Below are 26,381 nucleotides of genomic sequence, written 5' to 3'. Positions count from 1 at the left end.
TGTATTTTTTACAATTCATAATGTATTGTTTACAATTCATAACGTATCTGACAATTGAAATGTGATGATTTCTATATCTAATGAATATAGCCCTGAAGATGGTGCTTTGCACCGAAATGCATTGGCAAAATAGCTTGTACTCTAAGTTTAGGATTTGCTGATTCACCTGAAAACACAGTGTGATTAAAACACAAATTACTTAAGTACATTTTGAAGGATTGATTATTGCTAACTTAAACTCATGAGCTGGTATACTCACAGCTTAGAGTAAGAACGTCGAATGGAAATATAAATACAAGCCATACACATTTGTAACTATAAAAGGAACGAATTTAGCTCCAATTGAGGAGCAACGAGGAGCACTAGGTTTAACAGGGTGGACTCCACTCTGTTTTTCTTTTTTTTTTCTAAGTACTGTTGCTGCCACGGCTCCGCGACATACCAATTGATGCACGCCTCTTATTGTTGACTAAATGATGCTCGTATACGCCGCTTTCCCACTACTACCTTGTAGCATGTACTGTCCTCCAATTAAAAAATTAGTTAATGCGGTACATGTTGCTCCTGCCTCATAGCATACACTGGCATTTAACTGCCATATCAGTACTTGATGCATATGTTGTTCCCACCACTGCCTCATAGCTTGCTTGCTGCATATGTTGTTCCTACCACTGCCTCATAGCTTATACTGCCATTTAACTGCCTTATTAGTATTTGCTGCTTTGTTGGTCCTACCACTGCCTCATAGCTTATACTGCCACTTAACTACCTTATCTGTATTTGCTGCACTTAACCTCTGCCTAGGAAGTGAATGAAGTGTAAGTTATTTACATTATTAGCTAACTTAGCATACAACACCTAAGACGTAAGCTGAAATATGACTCCTCAGAATGCCCAGTGGACTCTATTTACAATTATCGCTGCAACGAGTATACAACTGACCATAGCATTGGGCATCTACATTGCAGGCCCACAATCCTTGACAATGACTAACTTAACATCCCTACCTTGCCCCTTTGCTGCAAGAAATTAAAGACTCTGAGCTAGACTTCCTTGCCTTTATGAACCTCGAATAAGTCACATATCCAATCTTGGCGAACATCCTAATAAAAACCCTTCTAAGGATAAACTGCCACATAATCTAAACAAGGTGGATACAGCCAAAATACAGAAACCTTTACCTAATATGCCTTTAAAGAATAGAACCAGCTCATCTAAACCTATGATCCCTCAGGAACTTAATATCCCTTCTAAAATTAATACTGCCCTAATAAAAGCTAGATCACTAGTGGCACATGCATCGGAAATAGCTGACCTGATCTCCATGAATAACCTAGACATACAAGCAGTCACAGTCTTGGTTACATGCAGCTGCCGGTCCAGCCCTTGCATTGGCAGTCCCTGAAAATGTCCAACTTCTTAGAGTAAACAGACCTGACGCTACAGGAGGTGGCATCGCCCTTATCGCCAAATCAAACTTAGCAATTAGACTAGTTCCTTCTCCGCCAGTGACATTCTGTGCACTTCTAATAGCCAAAGTACTGATCTCTAACACTAGCACCCTAACAATCTATCTAGTGTATAGACCTCCTGGACCCATTGGCTCCTTTGAGGAGGATATCTCGATTATTCTCTCAAACAATACCAAAAAATCCTCAAAAGTATTACTGCTAGGTGACTTTAAACTTGGACTCAAGCAATATCTAACATTCTCTCATAACACAGTCTTACCCAAAGGGTGACCTAGCTGACCCATGCCAAAGGTAGGACGCTTGACTGGGTGGCTGACATGAACTGCAATCTATCAACTCTATAACACCTCAATTATGGACTGACCACCTTCTGATTGCCTTTACGATTGCAATCAACAAGCAAGCATCAACTGACAGAGACACAGTTCCCCCAACCCACAAAAAACACATAACAGCGGACAAGTTACTACCTCATATCCTCCCATCCTTGAACTCACTCCCAAACGTTTCTGACCCTAACATACTAGTTGACGCTTACAACTGTACTATGTCTAATGCCTTAGACTTTCTTGCTCCCAACAAACTGCATAAAAGCAAGCAATGAGCGCATTTGAATGCCTGGTTTACACTGCATCTAAGAGCCCTTAGACTAGAAAAAAGGAGACTAGAAGCGCTATGGCATCATACCTCTTCAGCAGAAAACAAGACTAAGTTGATTATCTTCTCTGATAACTTTTAAAAAGAAATAATCCGTATGAAAAAGGACCTATACAATGACAGGACTTCTAAAGCAAGATCTAATACTAAGGAGCTATTCACAATTCTACGTGAAATGGAAGATCCTATTCCCCCAGTAGACAACATCGTAAAAGACAAACTCTGGTTTAATAACACACAGAATGCTTTAGCAAACAAAATAGTACTCCTCCAAAACAAGATTGCTAACAAGAAATCCACCCTACCGAACCAGGAAACACAAGTCTTAATCCCTAATGGACTAACTAATTTACCAGACCAATTCAACTTCTCCAAAGTTTCCACACTTGAAGTTGAGAATATTATTTCCTCTCTGAAACCATCAGGGGGACAACTGCCCGGCAAAGTTAATTAAGTATGCAGCCAGTGACTTTGCACCTTTCATTTCTAAACTTATCAATGCCTCCTTCTCAGCCAACATTGTTCCAAGTAATTTAAAAGAATCCTGGGCCATACCCTTGTTAAAAAAGCAAACACTGGACCCTTCCTTTCCGACTAATTACAGGCCAATTACCACGGTGCCTTTTTTATTTAAAATACTTTGTAAAGTAATATATCTTCAAATACAGCAGTACCTTGAAACTAACCATCTCCTAGGCGCCCTCCAATCAGGTTTCAGGCCACAACATGGCACTGAAACAGTGCTAATTAACTTAAAAACTCAAATAGAGGAACTTAAGGATAAATAAAAAAACTGCCATGCTACTCCTTCTTGATCTGTCAACTCTCTTTGACTTGGTGGACCATGAAGTGTTTTGCAAACACCTTGCATCAGCAGCTCACTTCTCCAAGGATGCAATAGCATGGGTCCAATCCTTTTTAAATATCAGGACTTCTCCCCTTCATCCTCAGCCGACCCCATACCCATAACCTGTGGGGTACCACAAGGCTCTTGTGTCTCGCCTACCTTGTACAACATATTCACAAAGCCGCACTTTAACAAATCGGATAATCTGGGTGTCACCTACAATAACTATGCAGATGACACCCAGATCCTCATACCCCTTTCGGGTAATTACCTCGAGGACCCGACCCTTGCGAACAAAATGTACCTCCTCATTCACTCATTCAGGCGTGGGTGGCAACCCATGGCCTCTGCCTGAACGACAACAAAACCGAGCTCGACAAAACCGAGCTCCTGATTCTTGGAATCACTGCCAATATAAAAAAACTCAACACGGACTACTCTACCTTCAACATTGACGGAAACTCTATCAAGGTCATAAAAGAAGTAAAAACCTTAGGTTTCTATCTTGACTCTACCCTAACCCTGACCAAACAAGTAAACAGTACGGCATCGGCATAAGCCTCCACATGTAAATTAATCAGGGCTTGCAGGACGTACCTATACAATTCTAGCTGTATTACTTTAGAAAATGCCCTTATACTCTCGAAATTGGATTACTACAACACCCTCTACATGGCAGCTAGCAAGTACATCTTAAATAAAATCCAAACCCTACAGATTAATGCTCTCAGAATGGCACTAAATATTCCCAACAGAGAGCACATATCTGAGATAAGAAGACACAATCATTGGCTGACAATTAATGACAGAATCCTGCTCAAAACAGCTTCTTTGACCTTCAAATGCCTTAACAATGCCGCTCCACGATACCTCATTGAATGTATAGTCAGGAAAACTTTGAGTAGCCCCTCTAGGATTGCCAACTCCTTCTGCCTTAATAAACCGAGATTTAACTTAGCAAAATCTGGTGGTAGTAGTTTCTCAGTTAAATCTGCACATACTTGGAACTCAATCCCTTTTGCACTGAGAGTGGAACAAACATACTTCATTTTCAGACGTACTATTGTGAACTGTCTGAGAACTAATGATATTTAATCGTAGCAGCCTTCCACTTCTGCATATTGTAAACTTGTTCAGATATTAACTCTACCACTTGTATCTACTTAGTAACATGTATCAGACTCACTATTTATGAGAACACTATTGTTTGTATATGTATATTCATTCATATTGTATGTATCACCTTTACCACCACTTTCTTGTGTACCAACCGCGGTACTCTGTACTTGTAACCTAAGCCTAAAGTTTTCTTGTACCTCTTGCGCCCAGTTACCTCCGGGTTTGGTGCACCATACAAATAAATAAAACAAACAAACAAACAAACAAACAGGACGCTTTGCAGCTCCTGCAACAGAGTTCAAGAAGGGAGACGGCTGCGGGTATCAGGCGGCAGGCAGTTCGGAAAGCAAGGCTGAACGGACGGCTGCAGGCTGGCCTACACGACGGCTCAGGGTCAAGAATCACTTTCTCTGTGCTGGTTGGCGGATCTGGAACGCTGGTCAAGGTGCCTCGGATGACTTGAGTGATTGCAGCGTGACAACAGTCAGTGGTGCAGCCGGTCGTGGTTCGAGGGCTCGACTGCCTCGAAAATGTCCTTAAAAGATGGACGCTGGTTGATGCTTGTGAGACACTCCTCCAAGCTTCTTCGCAGGGCTCGTGGCATCCTTATAAGGCAGATGGCCCAAAGCTGAGGAGAGTGTTTGCAGGCAACAGCCTTGTCCTTTGTTCAGAGACTCTCTGGCACTTCCCACCTAGGAAGCTTGCTGGCAGAACCTAGCAGGGCACGCTGTGTGCTGACTGGGTACCGGTTCTGGAGCTGCTTGACGGGTCCTCTGAGTGTGGTATCTCCCTCTGTTCCCTGGGAGATGTTTACGGGAGGGATCTTGCTTCCCTCTTAGAAATACTGTCCTTCCTTTACTGGCGAAAGATTTAAGGTCGACTGTACCTTCAGCCATCGTCCAAATGAGTCCTTCTTACTCCTTTGGAAGTCATCGGATTACCTTTTAAAGTGAGGGGCTCAGCCCTCTTTTAAAGCAAAATGGGCCCCAGTGATTGATGCAGGCTAAGCCTACCTTAATGAACCAACCCTGGGTCCCCACCAACAATCATCTGTTATGCATGAGGTCAGAACCAGAGTGCTCTGCAAGTGGAAAGATAAGGGGTGACAACATATACTCCTAAGTCCCACCCATCTTCCTGTCTGTTGTAGATCAAAGTGTCTTTCTGGTTAACTGAGCCCTCTGTGACTCTTGATCAAAGTGCAGGTCTCCCTTGAAGGTTGTGATGAGAGCAGACTTCCTGTCTACTTTAAATCACATATTTCTCCCTCTGAAAGGGGTCCGCTCTGCATCTGTTGTCCACGGTAAAAAATGGACCCAGACATGCCATTCATTGCCTTTCATACAGTGGGTGGGAACTAGCTTCAAGTTGACACATTGCATACCAAAGAGGTGTTAGCCCCACCTTCCGGTTGTCTGTCCTGCGACCAAGCCCCTTTAACAGGCTTGCCGCAATTAACTCTCATCCGTATGAGCTGCCACCAGCAGTTGAGCTAACAGGAAGGCAGATCCATGGAGCCTTTGATATTTTAATTAGGCTACCTATGGCTGGAGAAAGGTGTTCCTTCCCCCTTCTTGAGATGCTTTTGATGTACCTGTGGCTGTCACATTCCAGCTAAACAGAACAGTGGATGATGGCACCTGTAGGCTGTGTCCTCCCGGAGTACATGTGACTATGAGTTTTGTGCGGTGAGCAGGGAAAATGTGTGCAGAATGGCCTCACACATTTTCGGAGGTTGATCTCCCATCATTCATTTTCATTTTCAAAGAAATCAGAAAGCCAAGGCGAGCACACACTCCCTGTGGGGATGGTTGAAATCCTCACAGGGGGTTTGGAAAAAAAGGTTACGGACGGTGGGGGAAAGATGGCGGGCGGGGGAACCGGCCATCAGGCTGCTTAGAACAAGTGCTAAATTGGCGGTTTCAGCCTGCGTTCCAAGCCTCCTGATTGGCTGGCTCCCCCCGCGGGGTGCTAATATTTGGTTCACGCCCAAATGCCTTCTTTTCTTCGCCCGCTTTCTGTACTAATGCCAGATTGCTGTCCAGTTCATCATTCTGTAGCCAACCCAGTTTACGTTCAAACTATGCCCACTATGCATTGCACGGCTTTTCTACCTTTCCCTTCTGCTGGTCCGTCTCGACCTGTCTGTGGTCTTCTATAAGGGCAAATAACCCATTCGAACTTCCCTTGGATACCATGTGCTTACAGTTTGTCGGCCAGTTAAAGCCTCCTATGTCAGTGATAGATATACATACGTAAGTCACAGAAACCAGCATCCAAGTGCTGCATCACATGCTAAATGCAGCCACAAAATCCCTACTATTCGTAGTGCTTCATGTACCTGTCATGGTCACCAGTTGTAAGTTACAGCCTTACATGTTAATGAGCATCCAGCGTATACCAAGTGCAGACTCAAATTCTCCAGCACTTGCATCAAATGACAGCCAATTGCTCATATGAATGATACAGTCTTCATATGTAAGGTACAGCTAAACATGTTCTTGTTCTGCCATTATGGCTTACCTTCCCCTGTCACCACTCTTAAGAGTCTATTAAACCCTGTTTAGGGATCCCTATGCAAATCAGAAAGCCAAGAAGTGGGGGTTTGCAACACTTACAGATTTAAGAAAACAACAGTGCAATTCAATTTCAAAGTGCATAAACTGCTAGACTAGAGCTACCTCTACAGAGAATAATTGTACAGTAAGTACTTGGGAGTTGCATGCCAATATTCTGGTGTTGGTCTGTATTCCTTTTGCAGTCTGCTAGGTATTGTGCCAAGACATGATCACCTCTATCACTCCTCTCCAACCTTTCTACAGGTATATATGTATTGCACATATACATTTCACTAGTGTAATCTAACTGCTACTGTATAACCATGTACTTTGTAACCTGTAAGCTCTATATGTGTATATATGTATTGTACATATCTAGTTCACTTTTGTAATCTAACTGTCACGTTATAACTATGCATCTCTGTAACTTTGCAAGCCGTAAATATTCTTGTCCTGCGCCCTGATACCTTCGGATCTGACGCGCATTATAAATAAATAACAAACAAAACAAACACACATTTCCGGAGCTTACATAGAGTATTACAGACTGGCACAGAAATCTGTAATTTTTTGTTTTGGATATTTGGTAGCAATGAAAGTACTGCCTATAAGTGTCAGGAAGGTCAGTAGACTCCTCTTCTTCCTGTGATACCCCAGACTCCCCTTCCTCCCCTTCCTCCTCACCTTGAAGTCTCCGGCGTTGAATTAGCGTTGGATTGTCCTTAGTTCGAGTCTTCACCCCTTTTTTTTGAAGATAGGGACGGCCAAGGTAGGACGCCACAGTGACACCCTTTTGGGTGATCTGTGGCAACCCTCCTCGGGCGCAGTTATACGGGGAAAAAGCCAAAGGCACAAAAAACCCCGGAAGAGGCTGCAGTAGAAGGAGAGGAATCGGATGAACACGGTCCAGTTATCGAAGAAATTCCAGGAAGAATCGGGTAGATCCAGATCAAAGGAAGTTCCAGAACAATAAAACTGAAGAGGGCTAGGCGAAGCAATCCAAATGGCAGGCAGAAGTCGGTACACGGGAATCAACAGGAGGGAAACTCTGGAACAGATTAGCAGACAAGGGCTGGGCGAGGCAATCCACAAGACAGGCTGAGGTCGACTCCGGGATATCACTAATAGAAGGAGGATAAGAGGAGGAACAAGAGTGGGGAGTAGACTAGAAAAGGCGGAAAAAGAATAGAAGGAAAAACTCAAGACGGAAGGGAGGAAGGGTGATTAGATGGGAACGGAACCGACAAGGAGGAGAGGGCAAGAAGAAGGGGAAGAAAAACCTAGATGAATGTTCGGAGCGAAAGACAGGGAAGAAGAAGTGAAACAAAGAATACGGAAGGGAAAACTGTTGCTACTCAGGAAAAAGACAGCGGCGCAGGAACAGGACGAAAACACTGTACGTTGCAACGCACCTGAACCCGGAAGTGAAAAGGTTTAAATACCGAGTTCAGGTACGCCGCAACGACAACTAGACCTGCACTACACGCTCAAAATTAACGTGACGGAACCCGCTAGGGCGGGCGCAGCTTCCACTTCTTCCAAAGCCGCCAGTTTCCCTGCGGCGTGACAGTATGCCCCCTCCTAAGGTCCACCCCACCGGGTTTATTGGGATGTCTGAAATGGAACCTACGCAATAGAAGAGGTGTATTTAAATGTGTTCTAGGTTCCCACGTGTCTTCAGACCTCGGGTATCCTTTCCAGTGGACTAAGTATTCTAGACGTCCCTTATGATATCGTGAGTCACAAATTTGGGATACCTCATATGTCTTCAGTGGGATCTGGAGGGACTGGGGTGTTCTTCCTTTTCCGGAACCACCTATCTTCCATAAAGGTCTTCAATTGAGAGGTGTGAAACACCGGATGTACTCGACTTAATCGAGCTGGTAGCTGTAAGCGAAAGGCTACTGGGTTGATCACATGTGTTATTTTGTATGGTCCTATGTATCTGGGGGACAGTTTAGACGGGTGAACCCAACGTGGTAGGAATTTAGTGGATAGAAGTACCTTGGATCCGACTCCCCAATTGGGCACTGGTCTCCTGTGTTTATTAGCTTGGGTTCGATTTCTTTCTTGTGCCTCTAAGAGTCCTAGTCTAGCTTTGTCTTGGGCTTCTCGGATAGTTGTTAAAGAAGCTTCCACGGAGGGCACCGAGGACTCGATGTTTGCCAAGGGAAGAAAGGTACGGGGATGATACCCGTACGAGCAAAAAAAAGGGCTGGAACCTAAGGCAGAGTGGCAGGTGTTGTTATATGAAAATTCGGCCGTAGGGAGTAACTGGACCCAATCATCCTGTTGTTGGTTGACAAAACACCGGAGATACTGCTCCAATGTACCATTAAGACGTTCAGTTTGTCCATTCGATTGCGGATGGAATCCCGAGGTCAAGGCCCTTTCAATGCCTAAACGTTTGCATAAGGCAGACCAGAAATGAGAAGTGTACTGGCTGCCACGGTCTGAGATGATCTTAGTAGGCATACCATGTAGCTTAAATATGTCCCTCAAGAAGACTTCAGCCATGCGAGATGCAGAAGGTACACCAGGTAGGGGTGAGAAATGTGCCATTTTAGTGAACGAATCGATGACCACCATTATACAAGTACAACCCTGAGATACTGGCAACTCTACAATGAAGTCAGTCGAGATAGCAGTCCATGGGCCTGTGGGTATGGTACCGGATTCCAACAATCCCAGAGGCTTTTGTGTGGACGACTTGTTACGAAGACAGGTGACACAAGACTGGACGTATTGTCGGGTCTCTTCCTTCATCCTAGGCCAAAAAAATATCTTGATAAGAGTTCTTGTGTGTTCCGAATTCCACGATGGCCTGCAATTTTGGTATCATGGCACCAGGATAATGCTGTTCTCCTTAATGACGGAGTCGGCAGATACAACTTGTCCTTAACCAGATATAAACCTTCCTTGATTACATAATCGCTCTTGTTGTTAACCTTTTCTGTTTCAAATCTCCCTCCAGAATTGTCCTTGACCTGTTGCAGGAATGTGGACACCGCTCCTATCCTCTGAGTTTTTGCAAACATCAATTCTGTAGTTGTTTCTTGTTCAGGCAGGTAGTCACTACGTCGAGACAGGGCATCTGCCACTAAGTTATGTTCACCCGGAATGTAAGTGATGTTAAAATCAAATTGGGCGAAAAAATGTGCCCACCTTGCCTGTCTTGTGTTGTAGCATTCAAATTGACGTAATACCTGTAGATTCTTATGATCTGTTCGGAGGGTAAAAGGATGTTCTCCACCTTGGAGAAGGTGTCGCCACTCTGTGCAAGCTAATTTCATAGCCAGCAATTCTCTCTCTATCACAGAGTAGTTACGTTGACTGGGGTTAAGTGTCTTGGAATAATAGGACACTGGATGTTCCTTCCCTTCATACTCTTGCAGTAACACTGCTCCGATAGCAGCAGAAGATGCATCAGTTTCCACTATAAAAGGACGGAGCTGGTCAGGTTGTTTTAATATGGGAGCTGAATAGAAGGCTTGCTTGAGTTGTTGAAAACTCACTTCGGCTAGAGAAGACCATTGGAAAGGAGAGGAAGATTTCTTAAGGAGTGAGGTCATCAGGAGTACCTGTCGAGAGAAGCTGGGTATGAACTTCCGGTAGAAATTCTATAACCCAAGGAACCTTTGGATGTCCTTAACAGACTTGGGCGACGGCCAGTCTAGAATAGCATTGACCTTCTGAGGGTCCATGGCAATTCCCTCAGAAGAGAGAATGTACCCCAGATATGATATGGACGTGGCCGAAAATACACACTTTTCCAATTTGACAGAGAGTTGATTGTCTTTGAGTCTATGAAATACTTCCTTGACATGAGTGTTATGCTCAACTTCTGAGTGAGAAAAGACCAATATGTCGTCAAGATAAACGATGACTGAATGTCCTAAAAGATCCGAAAAAAGTCTATCCATGAAACGCTGGAATATCGATGGAGCATTTACAAGGCCAAACGGCATCACTTGATACTCATACAGACCATAAGGGGTCCTAAAGGCAGTCTTCCACTCATCTCCGGTTTGAATCCTAAGCAAATGGTAAGCGTTGCGTAAGTCTAGTTTGGTAAATACTGTAGCTGACAGTACGGCATGTATGATTTCAGAGATGAGAGGCATAGGGTATCTGTCCTTGACGGTTACCTTATTCAATCCTCTGTAATCAATACAGGGGCGTAGCTCGTGCGTGTCTTTCTTGGGAATGAAGAATAAGGAGGCACCAGCAGGAGATTTTGAAGGTCTGATCAACTTATTAGCTAAGTTCTTGTCGAGATAGTCTCTCAGATACTGTTTTTCTTGCATAGTCAAGGGGTACATACGACCAAATGGGACTAAGGCATCAGGGTGCAGTTCTATGCAGCAATCCTCGGGTCTGTGAGGAGGAAGTTCTAACGGTATCTTCTCTGTCACAACCGCAGCGTAACTATTTAAATAGGATGGTAAGCAATGTATGGATTTGGATTCTGTTCCACAGGAAGTCTGCATCATAGAAAAGGTAGGCTTCGGCAAACAGCTTGCCTTGCAGAAGATTGAATGAAAACTTAACAGGTTTCTAGACCAGTCAATGGTAGGGTTATGCCGACGCAACCATCCAATGCCTAGAATCAAAGGGAAGTGAGCAGCTCTGATAATGTCAAAGGAAAGGCGTTCAGTATGTTGCATGATACGCATGGTGAGGACTTCGGTAGAATGGGTAATAAGGCCTGAGCTCAAAGGTTCGCCATCAACTCCCTCCACCGATTGATCCTCGGTCTTGGCTATCCGAGTCAGTCCTTGACTCTCTGCCCAGTGGGTATCTATAAAATTACCTGCAGCCCCACAATCCAGAAGGGCCTGAGTCTGAATTGAGGTCTGGCCGTTCAAAAGAGTGACTGTCATCACCATAAGACGATCATCGTCAGAACATTCCAAAGTGGTGACTGAGAGGGTAACAAAGGGACTGGATTCCTTCCCTCGGTAATATGTCCCCAAATTTACCGAGGGTGCTCGTTTCCCGAGCGCCTAGGAGGTACATCAGGACATTCTCGAAGTAGGTGAGTTGAAGATCCACAGTACATGCATAAATTCCCTTCTCGCCTCCTCCTACGTTCTTCTGCCGAGAGAGGAGAACGGGTGATGCCGATCTGCATAGGCTCTTCACGAGAGAGACGAGTAGAGGGAGATGGTGCAGAAGGAGAAGCAGCGGGGGGCACAGGAAGACCACTCTTAATCCTTCGTCGCTCAGCTCGCCGTTCAGACAGCCTGAAATCGATCCGAAGTGTTGCAGTGATTAGATCGGCGAAAGTTGAGGGGCGTTCGATACGCGCAAGTTCATCTTTTAACTCTTCTCGCAGACCCCTCCTAAAGATGACGTACTGGGCTTGTTCTTGCCATCCAGCTTCCGCAGCGATCTGCTTAAATGAGGTGATATAGGACATCAAATCTGAGTTTCCTTGACGGATGTCCAACAGATCCTCAGAAGCCAGAAAGGTGCTCTCTGTTCGAAGGAAGGTTTGCTTCATCAAGGTTTTGAAAGCCTCATAATCCTGGAGCACAGGATCAGTTCTATTGACTAAAGGGGTGGCCCACGTCAAGGCGTTGCCAGACATGTGGGTTATCATAAAACCAACCCTGGTATGTCCAGAAGTAAAGGCATGTGGACGAAATGAGAAATGTAAGTGACACGCATCCAAGAACTCCTTTAGCCTTTTGGGCGTCCCATCAAACTTCCCAGAGACTAACGGTAAGGGAGGCAGATCAGTAGTCGGTAGGTCTCGCTCTGCCATCCTCTGTTGTAGCACAGCGTTTGAGCCCTTTAGATTCTGGACCTCCAGGCCCAAGTTTTGGACGGCTGCTACAAGTTCTTGAACCTGCTGCGGAGTGGCCATGTCGCGTTCGAGGCGTTGCAAACTGTCAGGAAGGTCAGTAGACTCCTCTTCTTCCTGTGATACCCCAGACTCCCCTTCCTCCCCTTCCTCCTCACCTTGAAGTCTCCGGCGTTGAATTAGCGTTGGATTGTCCTTAGTTCGAGTCTTCACCCCTTTTTTTTGAAGATAGGGACGGCCAAGGTAGGTCGCCACAGTGACACCCTTTTGGGTGATCTGTGGCAACCCTCCTCGGACGCAGTTATACGGGGAAAAAGCCAAAGGCACAAAAAACCCCGGAAGAGGCTGCAGTAGAAGGAGAGGAATCGGATGAACACGGTCCAGTTATCGAAGAAATTCCAGGAAGAATCGGGTAGATCCAGATCAAAGGAAGTTCCAGAACAATAAAACTGAAGAGGGCTAGGCGAAGCAATCCAAATGGCAGGCAGAAGTCGGTACACGGGAATCAACAGGAGGGAAACTCTGGAACAGATTAGCAGACAAGGGCTGGGCGAGGCAATCCACAAGACAGGCTGAGGTCGACTCCGGGATATCACTAATAGAAGGAGGATAAGAGGAGGAACAAGAGTGGGGAGTAGACTAGAAAAGGCGGAAAAAGAATAGAAGGAAAAACTCAAGACGGAAGGGAGGAAGGGTGATTAGATGGGAACGGAACCAACAAGGAAGAGAGGGCAAGAAGAAGAGGAAGAAAAACCTAGATGAATGTTCGGAGCGAAAGACAGGGAAGAAGAAGTGAAACAAAGAATACGGAAGGGAAAACTGTTGCTACTCAGGAAAAAGACAGCGGCGCAGGAACAGGACGAAAACACTGTACGTTGCAACGCACCTGAACCCGGAAGTGAAAAGGTTTAAATACTGAGTTCAGGTACGCCGCAACGACAACTAGACCTGCACTACACGCTCAAAATTAACGTGACGGAACCCGCTAGGGCGGGCGCAGCTTCCACTTCTTCCAAAGCCGCCAGTTTCCCTGCGGCTTGACAATAAGCCAAAACTATTGTCATGAGAAGTGCACCTAGGGGAGAGATGGGATAAGATGTGACGAGGGACACAGCCTATGGCCAGTCCCACCGCCTACCCGACTCTCCTTGCCCATAACTCATCACCCCTGGATCTCTCCATTATGAACAGACCTCTGAAAGGTAATGGCTTAATTACAGCTATAAACCAGCTAAACCAGCTCCTGATGTAATAAATCTGTCAATGTGCCATCAGCCATTTGATTTGTAAGTAGCATGTGTGGTCTTGCATCTGTGCCTTGCACTGAAGTCCTGTTAACAAGCATTATCAAAGACAACCGTTTTGGCTACTGTAACTGCCACCACATGCAAGTTGCTGCATTCTTAGGGCCAGGCAGTAACATTGTAGCAGTTAATGGAAAATGCAGTTTCTATGCCTACTCAAAAGGCAAGACTGTTTTCTTTGACAATGCTTGTTATCAGTAGTATCCAGCCCAACAAACCGATGTTTTTTTGAGAGATGCTCAATGAATCCTTTTTTGTCACATTCCATTGTTAGATTTGCTTCTCCCACTATAAATCCGGGACTACAAGTCCCCAGAATGCACAGAAAAAACATGAATGAATAAGCACCTCTCGAGGTAACATGGAGCTTGTCGGCGTGTGTGCAATAGCAATCATTTAGAAATGCAAAAGCATAAATGCTCGGAATCACCTCTTAGTGTCACATCCACTAAAGCAATTCCTTGCCCACCAAAAAAAACGTTGCATGTTCAAAATAAAGGACAGGAATTTGTTTAAACGTTACGGTGAAGATTTTCATTAATTCCTTCATGGAATGCTTCAGGAAAGTGTTAGGTTGTTGCTATAGTAAATGTTATGTATACATTCGAGACTTGTCATTTAGTTGGGACAGCATGGCCGCAGAATCATCGTGCCGTACCCTGCATGCATGCTTTCCCTGTTCCCATGGGAACCTGTTACCTCCAATGATTCCAGCTTCAGGGAAAGCAGTTGGCAGAGACTTGGAGGAAGGAGGGCTTTTTACCTTCTATCCAATAAAGAAGTTATTAAGACTTACCTGTGTCTGCGTTGGTCACTGGTCTTAACAGTTTGGTGACACGCTGGGAACCCCTGGAGCTCTCCGGTCCTTCGTACACCTCCTTCCATCCGCTGTTTACTGCATTCCTCCAGCGGGGACCGTCACTGGTTGCCAGTGTGTGGACTGGGCGCCCCGTCGACATTGGCCCTCGGCCCCACTGATAGTTCGCACCTGTCCGTGTCTGCCAGCTTCTGCGTCTGATGCCCGTGGATGCTCGTAACTCGGCTGCCTCCAGTACTCGGACGCATACTGGAGCACATCCTAGGCCCGGACAGATACCGTGGGGTTTAGCGACATGCCAACGTCCGCTGTGGGGATACCAATTGGATTTTGTTTTTTTTCTTCTCGTCGTCATTGTAGGACGAAACGGCTGAAACGCGGACTGCAGTTTGTGCTGGTTTGGTGCGTTATTTAATGTAGGAAAAATTACTGGGTAAGACCTGGATGCACTTGATAAGATATGATATGATAGTTTATTTATATAGCGCTTATACACAATGTGTTTCAAAGCGCTTCAAGGCAAGGGAGCGAACAAGGGAAAATACAACAACATTCTTACAGGCCATGAACAGTAAGGATGTGAAATTAACTATTGTACTCAGCCTGACCACATTTCAGATAGTTCTGGAGGGATGGGGGGACAGACGAGGTAGCTATCATACTAGGTCCAGGGAGGAGATAGGAAAAGGGGGAGGGGAGGAGAGAACAGAGAGTTAGCACTCAAAAAGAGTGGAGAAGCAAGAGGGGAGAGGGAATACAATTGCAGAAGTCAGTAGTAACACACTTACACCTGCTCCCCAGCTGCAAAGGAAAAGAGGCTGGAGGACTCAAGTAGGGAAAAGAGCGGCAAGCAGAAAGGCACCAGGTGGGTGGGGCTTGCTAAGTGTTGAAAAAGAGCGGCAACCAGGAAGGCACCAGGTGGGCGGGGCTTAAGTCAGGTGACCTAGATCCACTTACACCTGCTCCCCAGCTGCAAAGGAAAAGAGGCTGGAGGACTCCTTAAGTAGGGAAAAGAGCGGCAAGCAGGCAGGTACCAGGTGGGCGGGGCTTGCTAAGTGTTGAAAAAGAGCGGCAACCAGGAAGGCACCAGGTGGGCGGGGCTTAGGCCAGGTGATCTAGATCCACTTACACCTGCTCCCCAGCTGCAAAGGAAAAGAGGCTGGAGGACTCCTTAAGTAGGGAAAAGAGCGGCAAGCAGGCAGGTACCAGGTGGGCGGGGCTTGCTAAGTGTTGAAAAAGAGCGGCAACCAGGAAGGCACCAGGTGGGTGGGGCTAAGGCCAGGTGACCTAGATCCACTTACACCTACTCCCCAGCTGCAAAGGAAAAGAGGCTGGAGGACTCCTTAAGTAGGGAAAAGAGCGTCAAACAGAAAGGCACCAGGTGGGTGGGGCTTGCTAAGTGTTGAAAAAGAGCGGCAACCAGGAAGGTACCAGGTGGTCGGGGCTTAAGCCAGGTGACCTAGATCCACTTACATCTGCCTCCCAGCGGCAAAGGAAAAGAGGCTGGAGGACTCCTTAAGTAGGGAAAAGAGCAGCAAGCAGAAAGGCACCAGGTGGGTGGGGCTTGATAAGTGTTGAAAGAGAGCAGCAACCAGGAAGGCACCAGGTGGGCGGGGCTTAGGCCAGGTGACCTAGATCCACTTACACCTGCTCCCCAGCTGCAAAGGAAAAGAGGCTGGAGGACTCCTTAAGTAGGGAAAAGAGCGTCAAACAGAAAGGCAACAGGTGGGTGGGGCTTGCTAAGTGTTGAAAAAGAGAGGCAACCAGGAAGATACTAGGCAGGCGGGGCTTAGGCCAGGTGACCTAGATCCACTTACACCTGCTCCCCAACTGCAAAGGAAAATAGACTGGAGGACTCCTTAAGTAGGGAAAAGAGCAGCAAGCAGGCAGGCACCAGGTGGGCGGAGCTTAGGCCAGGTGACCTAGATCCACTTACACCTACTCCCCAGCTGCAAAGGAAAATAGGCTGGAGGACTCCTTAAGTAGGGAAAAGAGCGGCAAGCAGGCAGGCACCAGGTGGGCGGGGCTTGCTAAGTGTTGAAAAAGAGCGGCAACCAGGAAGATACTAGGCAGGCGGGGCTTAGGCCAGGTGACCTAGATCCACTTACACCTACTCCCCAGCTGCAAGAGAAAAGAGGCTGGAGGACTCCTTAAGTAGGGAAAAGAGCGTCAAACAGAAAGGCACCAGGTGGGTGGGGCTTGCTAAGTGTTGAAAAAGAGCGGCAACCAGGAAGATACCAGGCGGGCGGGGCTTAGACTAGGTGACCTAGATCCACTTACACCTGCTCCCCAGCTGCAAAGGAAAAGAGGCTGGAGGACTCCTTAAGTAGGGAAAAGAGCATCAAACAGAAAGGCACCAGGTGGGTGGGGCTTGCTAAGTGTTGAAAAAGAGAGGCAACCAGGAAGATACTAGGCAGGCGGGGCTTAGGCCAGGTGACCTAGATCCACTTACACCTGCTCCCCAGCTGCAAGAGAAAAGAGGCTGGAGGACTCCTTAAGTAGGGAAAAGAGCGGCAAGCAGGCAGGCACCAGGTGGGCGGGGCTTGCTAAGTGGTAAAAAAGAGCGGCAACCAGGAAGGCACAAGGTGGGTGGGGCTTAGGCCAGGTGACCTAGATCCACTTACACCTGCTCCCCAGCTCCCCACTTGCCAAGTGCAGTCACTTGCTCTATTCGGTGAGCTCTATCTACAGCTATTATTGATTCTGTCCAATATATTTTCTTGATGTTTGCATAAACCAGCCAACATTTTTCAACTGCTCTGTAGAACATATTTACTGGAACATTCAGTACTGTTAGGACTCAAGTTCACTGCGTGGGATGTTCTGTGGGGGTGCTGCACTGTTGTACTCGCACCTTTTGTTTGCTGAGGCTTACCTGGTCTCTTCTGTTGTATTTCTCACACCAGTAAGTTCCTTAAGACTTATAGTTTCCTTTATATTTGGGCACCCCACTGTCTTCATGAGCACCCTCCCAACACAGTCTCTGCCCTCTCCGGGAGAACCTGCTGTGAAGTGGGAGACATAGAAGGAAGACTTCCAAGATTATGTTCTTGCAATTCATGGGCCTATTTTCGGCATGGAGTGGCACAGGGCTCTTTCTCATGCACTGTCTAGGATTTGAGGGTAAGTGAATATTAAAGCATTTACTGTAACTCTCAGTATCTGTGTCTGGTGCAGGGGAGAGGGAAGAGGTGCCTAACCCCTATGAGATCATCCACAAGAAGATGAATAAACACTTTGAGAAGAAGATTAGCATTATTGCAGCAGAGACCAGGGCAAAGATAAGTCTATTAAGAACTTTATCACGGTATTAAGAGAACTAGCCAACAGGTGCAACTTTGGCTAGTCAAATAATAAGAGGCTAAGGGACCAATTCATGTTGAAGGTGAGAGAGAATAAAATCAGAGCAGATATCTGTGCAAAGGGGATCCCACACTGGGCAAAGTTACTGATTTCGCCAAGAGATTAGAGCACACGTTGGCTTGTGTAAAAGAGTTGGAAAGCAGAGAAGTTAAAGACTCAGTGAATGCTGTGGGCCCGCTTAAAAATAGGAGACAGACCACTGCAAAGAAGAAAAACATTTATTCTGGGAAGACTCCTTCCAAGAAGGAAGAATCTGGAGAGACACAAGACCAGAAATTGTCACTGTGCAAGTCAGGTCCACCTTCTTATTCCCGGAGATGTTATCACTGTGACAGCGCCTCTCACTTCGCTAATCATGCAGAGTTCCCAGGGCATTCCTCTGTGTGTAGTAAATGTGGCAGGAAAGCACACTACATTAGATGTCGTCGGTACTTTTCATGAAGAGGTGTTAAAGACATTTCTCAGATACATGCAAATGAGAATGTAGGTGAAATGAGTACGGAGGAGGATTGCTGTCCAGTGAGTTAGTCTGTATGTGAGGTTGGACCTACCAAAGGGGTAGACAAGAAACCTCAGGCTCTGGTTGTGGTGGATGGAGTAGGAGTGTGTATGCTTATTGATTCTGGTTTGGACTATACGATCATTGATCGTGAGGCATGGCAAAACAAATGTTCAGGGTCTCGCCTATGCCCACCCCAGATGAAGGCCAGTGCATATGGTAGGGTGCACATTGGGATGCTAGGATATTTTGTGGCAAACCTTGAGTGTTGTCAGAGACAAACTAAGGCAAAGGCTTATGTGTCAGAGAAGGGTGTGTGGCTACTAGGCTGTATCAGGCATAGCACCATGAATTTGGTTATTGATCCCAAGGTGCCTGGGAGTGTAGCTGCCATAAACACGACTGCATGTGGTCCTCCCGAGAATTCATTTGAGTGGGTGTTCAGAGACATTCTGGGCTGCTTACAGGGGTTTACACATAGGATAAGACAGAGGAAAGGTGCATCTTCTGTCGTAGCAAAACCTAGAAGTGTTCCACTTGCCCTGCACAATGAAGTGTCAAAGGAAATACCAAAATTGGAGGAACAAGATGTCATAGAGGTGGTGGAGGCATCTGAGTGGGTTTCCCCTGTGGTGGTAGTAAGAAAAAGCAATGACAACATTTGTTTATGCATTGATTTAAGAGCACTAAATCTATACATATAAAAGCAAAATATGTGTTTGATTGTGGTGGGATTTGTGCAAAGTCTTGTGCCTTATACAATTCCACACCATTTCACCAATCTGCCCCAAATGTTGCATAGTTGCCGGTTAGGATCCTCGGAACATTACTGGCTACATGACATTTGGACACCCCACTCCTTTCCCCAGATTTCAGCACAAGTCAACATTTGCTTGTGGGTTTGTCTCTTGGCGAAGCATTGTTCCCCATACAATTCCACACTGTTTCAGCAATCTGCACGAAATGTTGCATAGTTACCTGTTAGGACACACCAGACATTACTAGCTACATGGCATCTGGACACCCCACACCTCTCCCTGGATTTTAGCACCATCACACATGAGACGGTTTCCTGAAATCAGCGAAACATCAATGTGGTCGTAGAAGGACCCGCCTCAACACGAGGAACACAACTCAGGGTCCAGACTCTAAGATGCACAGTTTCCAAGATATTTGCAGCACAATAAAGCCGCAACAAACTGCACCACGCCAGGTTGAGATGACAGGTGGGAAGAGAACACAGAATGTGCCAGTATGCAGCAGCACATCAACTCTAGCCTTCCCCAATGTCTGCTACTGGGTATGTCAGCCACATGCACCCATTCTCAGTGTTTACTTCAGGGTGCAAAGCACATCAACCAATAACCGAAATGGAACAGCAACCTACATGATCAGTGTTATCATGTCTCTCTTCTGAACCAGTTTAGAGAACAGGGATTTCTGCTAGTAGATGTGTAATTGTTGACTGGTTCCTGTTGCCAAGCATTCAGGAGCTACTAAGTCTCACTGCAGGATCCAAAGTATTCAGCACCCTTGATCTGGCACCCTTGATCTGGCCTCACCCAACCACCAGGTGGTATTGCACCCGGAGTGTAGCGATCTCGTAACCTTCATCACGCACAAGGGCACCTACATGTCCAAAAGAATACCCATTGGTCTCATATCACCTGCAGCATTTTTTAAATTGGTGATGAATGGTGTTTTGGTTAGGATAGGAGGAGTAGTCTTTTACAAGGATGAGATCTTGATAATGGGCAGTTCGGTGGAAGATCATGATGCCTAGTTGAGGTTGGTTTTATGGCAGTTGTGTGTGGCTGGACTCATTTTCCAGAGAGGTAAATGCCATTTTAGAGTTCCAGAAAAGTAGAATCTTGGACACAGGATTAGTGGAAAGGGGATTTTGCTTAAAGCAAGTTTAGTTTCCACCATTGTTGAGTTAGAGGCCCCTAAAGACAAGCAGGGTGTACTTTCGTTTCTAGGAGTAGTGAAGTATTACTCCAAATTTGTAATGAATTTCTCCGACTGTTGTAGTGTTACGCTCACCTGGTATCCACGGGGACGCCACCCAGCTCTGGTTGGATGATCTCCACTCTCAAACCCTCTCCCGGTCCCTTGGTAAGGCCTCTGGTTAAAGATGGGTCTTAATATTGTAAGAGGTGGATTCTCCGTCCTGCTCCTCGTGGCAGGGGCGCGTAGATGTGGGGGCGAGCAGTGACCAAGTTACTTTACTGGTGCAAGCCCCCCCTGTGGGAATCCAGGCCTGCTGAGACTCCGTAGGTTTGCTGCTTTACAGTCTTTATATGCAGTTCTTATGTTCCTCTTAGTTTGAATAATAATGTCTTGCTTCTTTCCTTTTAGGTATGGAAAGGTATTTTGGTGTTGTCATGTAGTTTGAAGATGAGCATGGGCCGGTAGGCGAAAGCGCGGTGTGCGCAATGCTGTCCGTTGAGTAATGTGCGATTTGCGGCTCTGTTTCGCCTTTTATATTGCTAACCTGTGTCTTTTCTCTCCTTGCAGGTTGCGATATTCCTCGCCAAGCACCGTAATGTTCCAGCAATGATACTGACCAGGAGATGTCTACCCAGGTAAGAATTGTGTGGCTTTCTTCATTCGGGAGGAAACGTGAGTAAACGCTTACTAATGCTGTCTTTCTTTCTCCTCTTTCCAGGTTATGGTATTCCAGGATGCATGCGGTGCCGGATGTTTGAGTTCGTAACTTCAGTTGAGTGGAACTGAAGTCAGTGATGGATTGAAGACAGGATACTGTTCCAGGTAAGTTTCATATTGTTCTTTCTCTCTCTGCAGGTTCTTGGTTTCAGGTAAGCTGGCATCAAAGAACTGGACACGGTGAGCGTTATGCTGCCCACAGCAGAATAACGCAAAGCATGTTCTGCTGTTTGGGTGTGGTTTAAATAGTCTCAGGTAAAGTAGTCCAGGTATAATAGTCCCAGGCCTGCCACACCCAAAGTAGTCCAGGTAAAGTAGTCCCAGGCCTGCCACACCCAAAAGACTGGACTGCATAGCTCAGTTCCTTGTAACTGAGCTATGTGTGTGCCTCCATGTTGGCTGAACCCCCCCCCCCCCCAGGATAAATAGTCCCAAGTAAATGGTCCCATTCTAATGTTGGTCTTCATGATGGTTATGAGCCTGGCGCCAAAGGACTGACTCCAAGAGAGTCTTGGATGAGGTTTTAAGGCCTTTGACCTAGCCCTAACTGGAAGGCTGACTTGCCAGTGAGGGCCAGGGGCAAGGGTCATGACAGCACTCTCCCCCAAGGCCCCTCTCACGGTGGCACTTCTGCCTGGTCCTGGTTTGGCTGGGTAATTCTGATGGAACTTTTTAATTAAGCGAGATGCATGGATGTATTCACTAGGTTCCCATGATCTGTCTTGAGGGCTGTATCCCTTCCAATCAACTAAGTAATATAGTTTGGATCTGGTGTATTTTGAGTCTAGGATATCCTTTACTTCAAACTCTGGTTCTCCCTCAACTAATACTGGTTTTGGTGGTGTTGTAACCCGAGTACCGGGTTGTACCGGTTTCAGTAGTGATACATGAAACACAGGATGAATCTGCATAGTGGGTGGTAGGGCTAATTTAACTGCCACTGGATTTATTATGGATTCAATAGAATAAGGTCCCAGATATCGGGGACTAAAGGTCTGAGTCCTTTTTATGAGCACATATTTTGATGCTAACCAGACCTTGTCTCCAATTTGATAGTCGGGGGCTTTACTACGATGTTGGTCAGCAAATTTCTTTTATCTGTTCTTGGCTTGGAGTAAATGTTCTGCTGCTTCTTTGAAGGGCTGGGAAATAGTCGTATGTAGGGTTTTAACGCTGACATTTCCAAAGGGGTTGGGTGATCCAATTCTGAAGTGCATGGATATCTACCATATATAGTGTAGAAAGGGGTTTGTCCAGTGCTGGTGTGTAATTAAGTATTATAGGCATATTCAGCTATCCATAATAAGTCCTTCCAATTCCTTTCCAGTTGATGTAAGATGCAACGTAAGTATTGCTCGAGGGTTTGGTTTGTTCTTTCTGTTTGGCCATCTGATTGAGGATGGTGACTTGTGGATAGTCGAATGTGAATTTGGGCCATTGAACAGCATTTCCTCCAGAAGTTGGATACAAACTGACTACCTTGATCTGAGATCAAGACCGATGGAAAGCCATGTAGCCGTATGATTTCCTCCAGGAATACTTTTGCTAAATTGGATGCATTAGAAAGACCCTTAAAGGGAATAAAGTGTGAGATTTTAGAGAACAAGTCTACAACTACTAAAATGGTGTTGAATCCTTCACTGGGAGGTAAATCTGTAATGAAATCAAGGGACAGTGTGTGCCATGGTGCGGGAGGAATTTCCAATGGTTGGAGAAGACCAGCTGGTTTCTGCTTTTAGGACTTGTTTTGTGCACACAGACCGCAAGATTGGATAAATTGTATGATGTCTTTACGCTATGTGGGCCACCAATAGTTTCGTTTTACTTTAGCTAGAGTTTTGGCAATTCCAGGATGACCTTCAATCAGGGAGTCGTGATAACCTGAAATAACGTGCTCTTGTAAATCTTTACTTGGAAAGTATAGACGGTTCCTAAAATATGGTAACTGGTCTTTAATGGTGTAATGCTCTACTTGAGTACACCACTCTTGTGAGAAAGTGGGATCCATTAAGAGTTGGATCTTGTTTTGGAGTTCACCCTGTGTCAATTTTTTCGTAAGACCCAAGAGTTTGTCTTCTGGAATGATGGCTACTGGATCTGGAGTTATGTATACCTTTTCATCAACACCCATGCGGGACAAGGCGTCAGCCTTTCCGTTTTGGACTCCTGGCCAGTAGGTGATCACATAGTCATATTCAGCGAAAAAAAAGAGCCCACCGCATTTGACGGGATGATTGAGCCTTTGCTGTTTTTAGGTATTGCAGGTTTCGATGATCAGTTATGACCGTGACAGTATGTCTAGCACCAAGGAGATAGTGTCGCCATGCCTTGAAAGCTGATTTTGTATAGCCAAGCGTTCTTTGTCTGTGATAGCATAGTTGAGTTCGGGAGGTGAGAATTTTCGTGACCAGAAGGCCACAGGGTGTAACTGGCCAGTTCCTGGGTCCCTTTGTGAGAGAACAGCTCCCATAGCCATGCTAGAGGCATCTGTTTCAACTATATAAGGGAGGTCTGGGCGAGGATGCTGTAGAACTGGAGCAGAAGTGAATTTTTTCTTAAGTTCTTGAAAGGCCTTCTCTGCTTCTTCAGGCCAATGGAACTTTTTATAGTTTTTTTCTCAATAGTGATGTAATTGGATGCACTATATGGGAAAAATCTGGGATGAATCAGCGGTAAAAGTTTGCAAAGCCCAACATACTCTGGATTCCTTTAAATGAAGTTGGTGACGGCCAGTTAAGAATGGCATCTACCTTGTGCCTATCCATTCTGATACCTTTTGGTGTGAGGATAAAACCGAGGAACTCCACTTCGGTGACATGAAAAGAGCATTTTTTGAGTTTAGTATACAGTTTATGTTGGCAGAGTTTAGTAAGGACGGAGCGGACATGCCTTACATGGTTTTCTTTTGTAGTAGAATACACTAAGATGTCATCAATGTAAACCAGGGCGCAAACGTCGATTAACTCCTGCAAAACTTCATTCATAAAGTACTGGAATGCAGCAGGAGCGTTGCAAAGTCCAAAAGGCATTACCTGGTATTCATACAAGCCGTATTTGGTACTAAAGGCGATTTTCCATTTGTCTCCTTTCTTCACTCAAACAAGATGGTACGCCCCCCTAAGGTCCAGTTTGGTATAGATTTGGGCGTCTTTGACTTGATCCAATAATTCGGGAATAAGAGGCAGTGGATAACGTTTTCTTACTGTGATCTGGTTTAATGCACGATAGTCGATGCAAGTCCTCAAATCTCCTTCCTTCTTTGGTACGAAGAATAAGGGACTGGCTGCCCGTGATTTAGATGGGCGGATAAATCCATTTGCCAGGTACTGATCAAGATAAGATTTCAAATTGAGGTTTTCTGGTTCAGTAAGTGCATAGATTCGACCACAAGGAATTCGCGCACCAGGTATGAGGTAGATCTGACAATCGTAGGGCCTGTGCGGTGGTCGAGTATTGGCTTGTTCTTTCTGGAACACGTCTTGAAAATCTTGGTATTCATTTGGTAGAGTACTAGTCACACCTAGTACAATTGCCACCGTACTGGGTGTAGCAGATTTACATAAGTCTGTTTTCCCCTTTTCTTGATAATAACCGGTGCGAGCACAATCATCGGAAAAGGCCAACTTTTTGGCACGCCAATCTATTAGAGGGTTGTGAGCTACCAACCATGGCATCCCTAAGATTAGTCGAACCTGAGGAGCTTTGATGAGATCGAATGCAATAGATTCTCGGTGTCCCTCCTGGCACAGTAGGGTTAGTGCTGCTATACATTGGGTTACTGGTCCGGAAGCCATTTCTGTCCCATCAACAGTAGTAACTTTTTCAGTAGTCGACTTAGAGCATAAGGGAAGCCCCATCTCTGCTGCCAGATCTTGGTCTATATAATTCCCAACTGCTCCGCTGTCTATGTATGCTTCGACAGCATGCATCTGAGACGGTTGTTGGTGATTGATCAAAATTACTGGTAATGCAAAGTGTGAGGTCTGTGGCTCATCCTTCTCGCTAGACAAGCAGACCTCTACGCTTGCCGGGCTTGGTCGATTGCCAACTCCTTGTTATTATCTTCCTTCTCTGTGGCTCCAGCAGTTCTCATTGGTGGTTTCACTGGACATTCTTTCAGGAAGTGGCCTGATTTTCTGCAATATAAGCATAATTGCTGTTGCCTTCTCTTGTCTATTTCAGTTTTAGTTAAAGGGGGCCGTACACCTCCGATTTGCATGTGTTCTACCGTGTTTTGCAATGTACGTGGAACATTACCCTTTGACCGGACATACACAGCTCGAGTGTCTAACCTTATCCGGTCCGCTTTTCAGTCTTGTAATCTGTGATCTAATTGCACCACAAGGTTGATGAATTCTCCACAGTCTTTAGATGGGTTAACCACTTCAGTAAGGACATCCTTTAGTTCCCCTCGTAGACCCCGATGAAATAGTGCGGTACTTTTTTCCTCAGGCCACCCAGCTTCAATGACTAGTCTGTTAAATGTTGCTATATATGTAAGCAAGTCTTGACTTCCTTGACGGAGTGACAAAAGTTTGTTGTCTAATGCTTGGCCTTGGGTATGACGAGCAAAGAGTTTTTCTATTTCCATCTGGAAACCCCCAAAGTCATGTAACAACGGGTTATCCTGAATGACCAATGGTACCGACCAATCCGCAGCACTGCCACTCAGATATGACAAGACAAAAGCAACCCGCGCTTGGTCATTAGGAAAAGCCCCAGGTCTGCAAAGGAAATGAAAACGACACTGGTTCATGAACGTTGCGTACTTCTTGGGGTCCCCTGTAAATCGTTCAGGTGGAGCTAAAGGAACTGCCCCAGGAAGGGTTATTTGTACTGGATTGGTGGAAGAAGTTGGTACAGGTGCAGGCAGAATGTTCCCAGGCAATGGGGTCTGTCCTGCCTGTGATTGGAGCAATTGTCTACTTATTTCGTCGGTAGGATCCTTAGTAACAATCAAATCCCTCCTAAGAGCGTTGGTTTCTTGCCTGGCTGAATGTACTTCAGCGCGTAATTGTCCATACAAATGAACTAACTGGTCAGTCTCTGAAGTCTCCATGATGCCCAGGTGGATAATATTATTGAGGCTTTGCGTTCTGTTACGCTCACCTGGTATCCACGGGGACGCAACCCAGCCCTGGTTGGATGATCTGCACTCTCTGACCCTCTCCCGGTCCCTTGGTAAGGCCTCTGGTTAAAGATGGGTCTTAATATTGTAAGAGGTGGATTCTCCGTGCTGCTCCTCGTGGCAGGGGCGCGTAGATGTGGG

Source organism: Ambystoma mexicanum, chromosome 6q (genome assembly GCF_040938575.1).
Source record: "Ambystoma mexicanum isolate Mex_15411 chromosome 6q, UKY_AmexF1_1, whole genome shotgun sequence".
NCBI classification, from domain to species: Eukaryota; Metazoa; Chordata; class Amphibia; order Caudata; family Ambystomatidae; genus Ambystoma; species Ambystoma mexicanum.
This window is presented reverse-complemented; position numbering follows the sequence as displayed.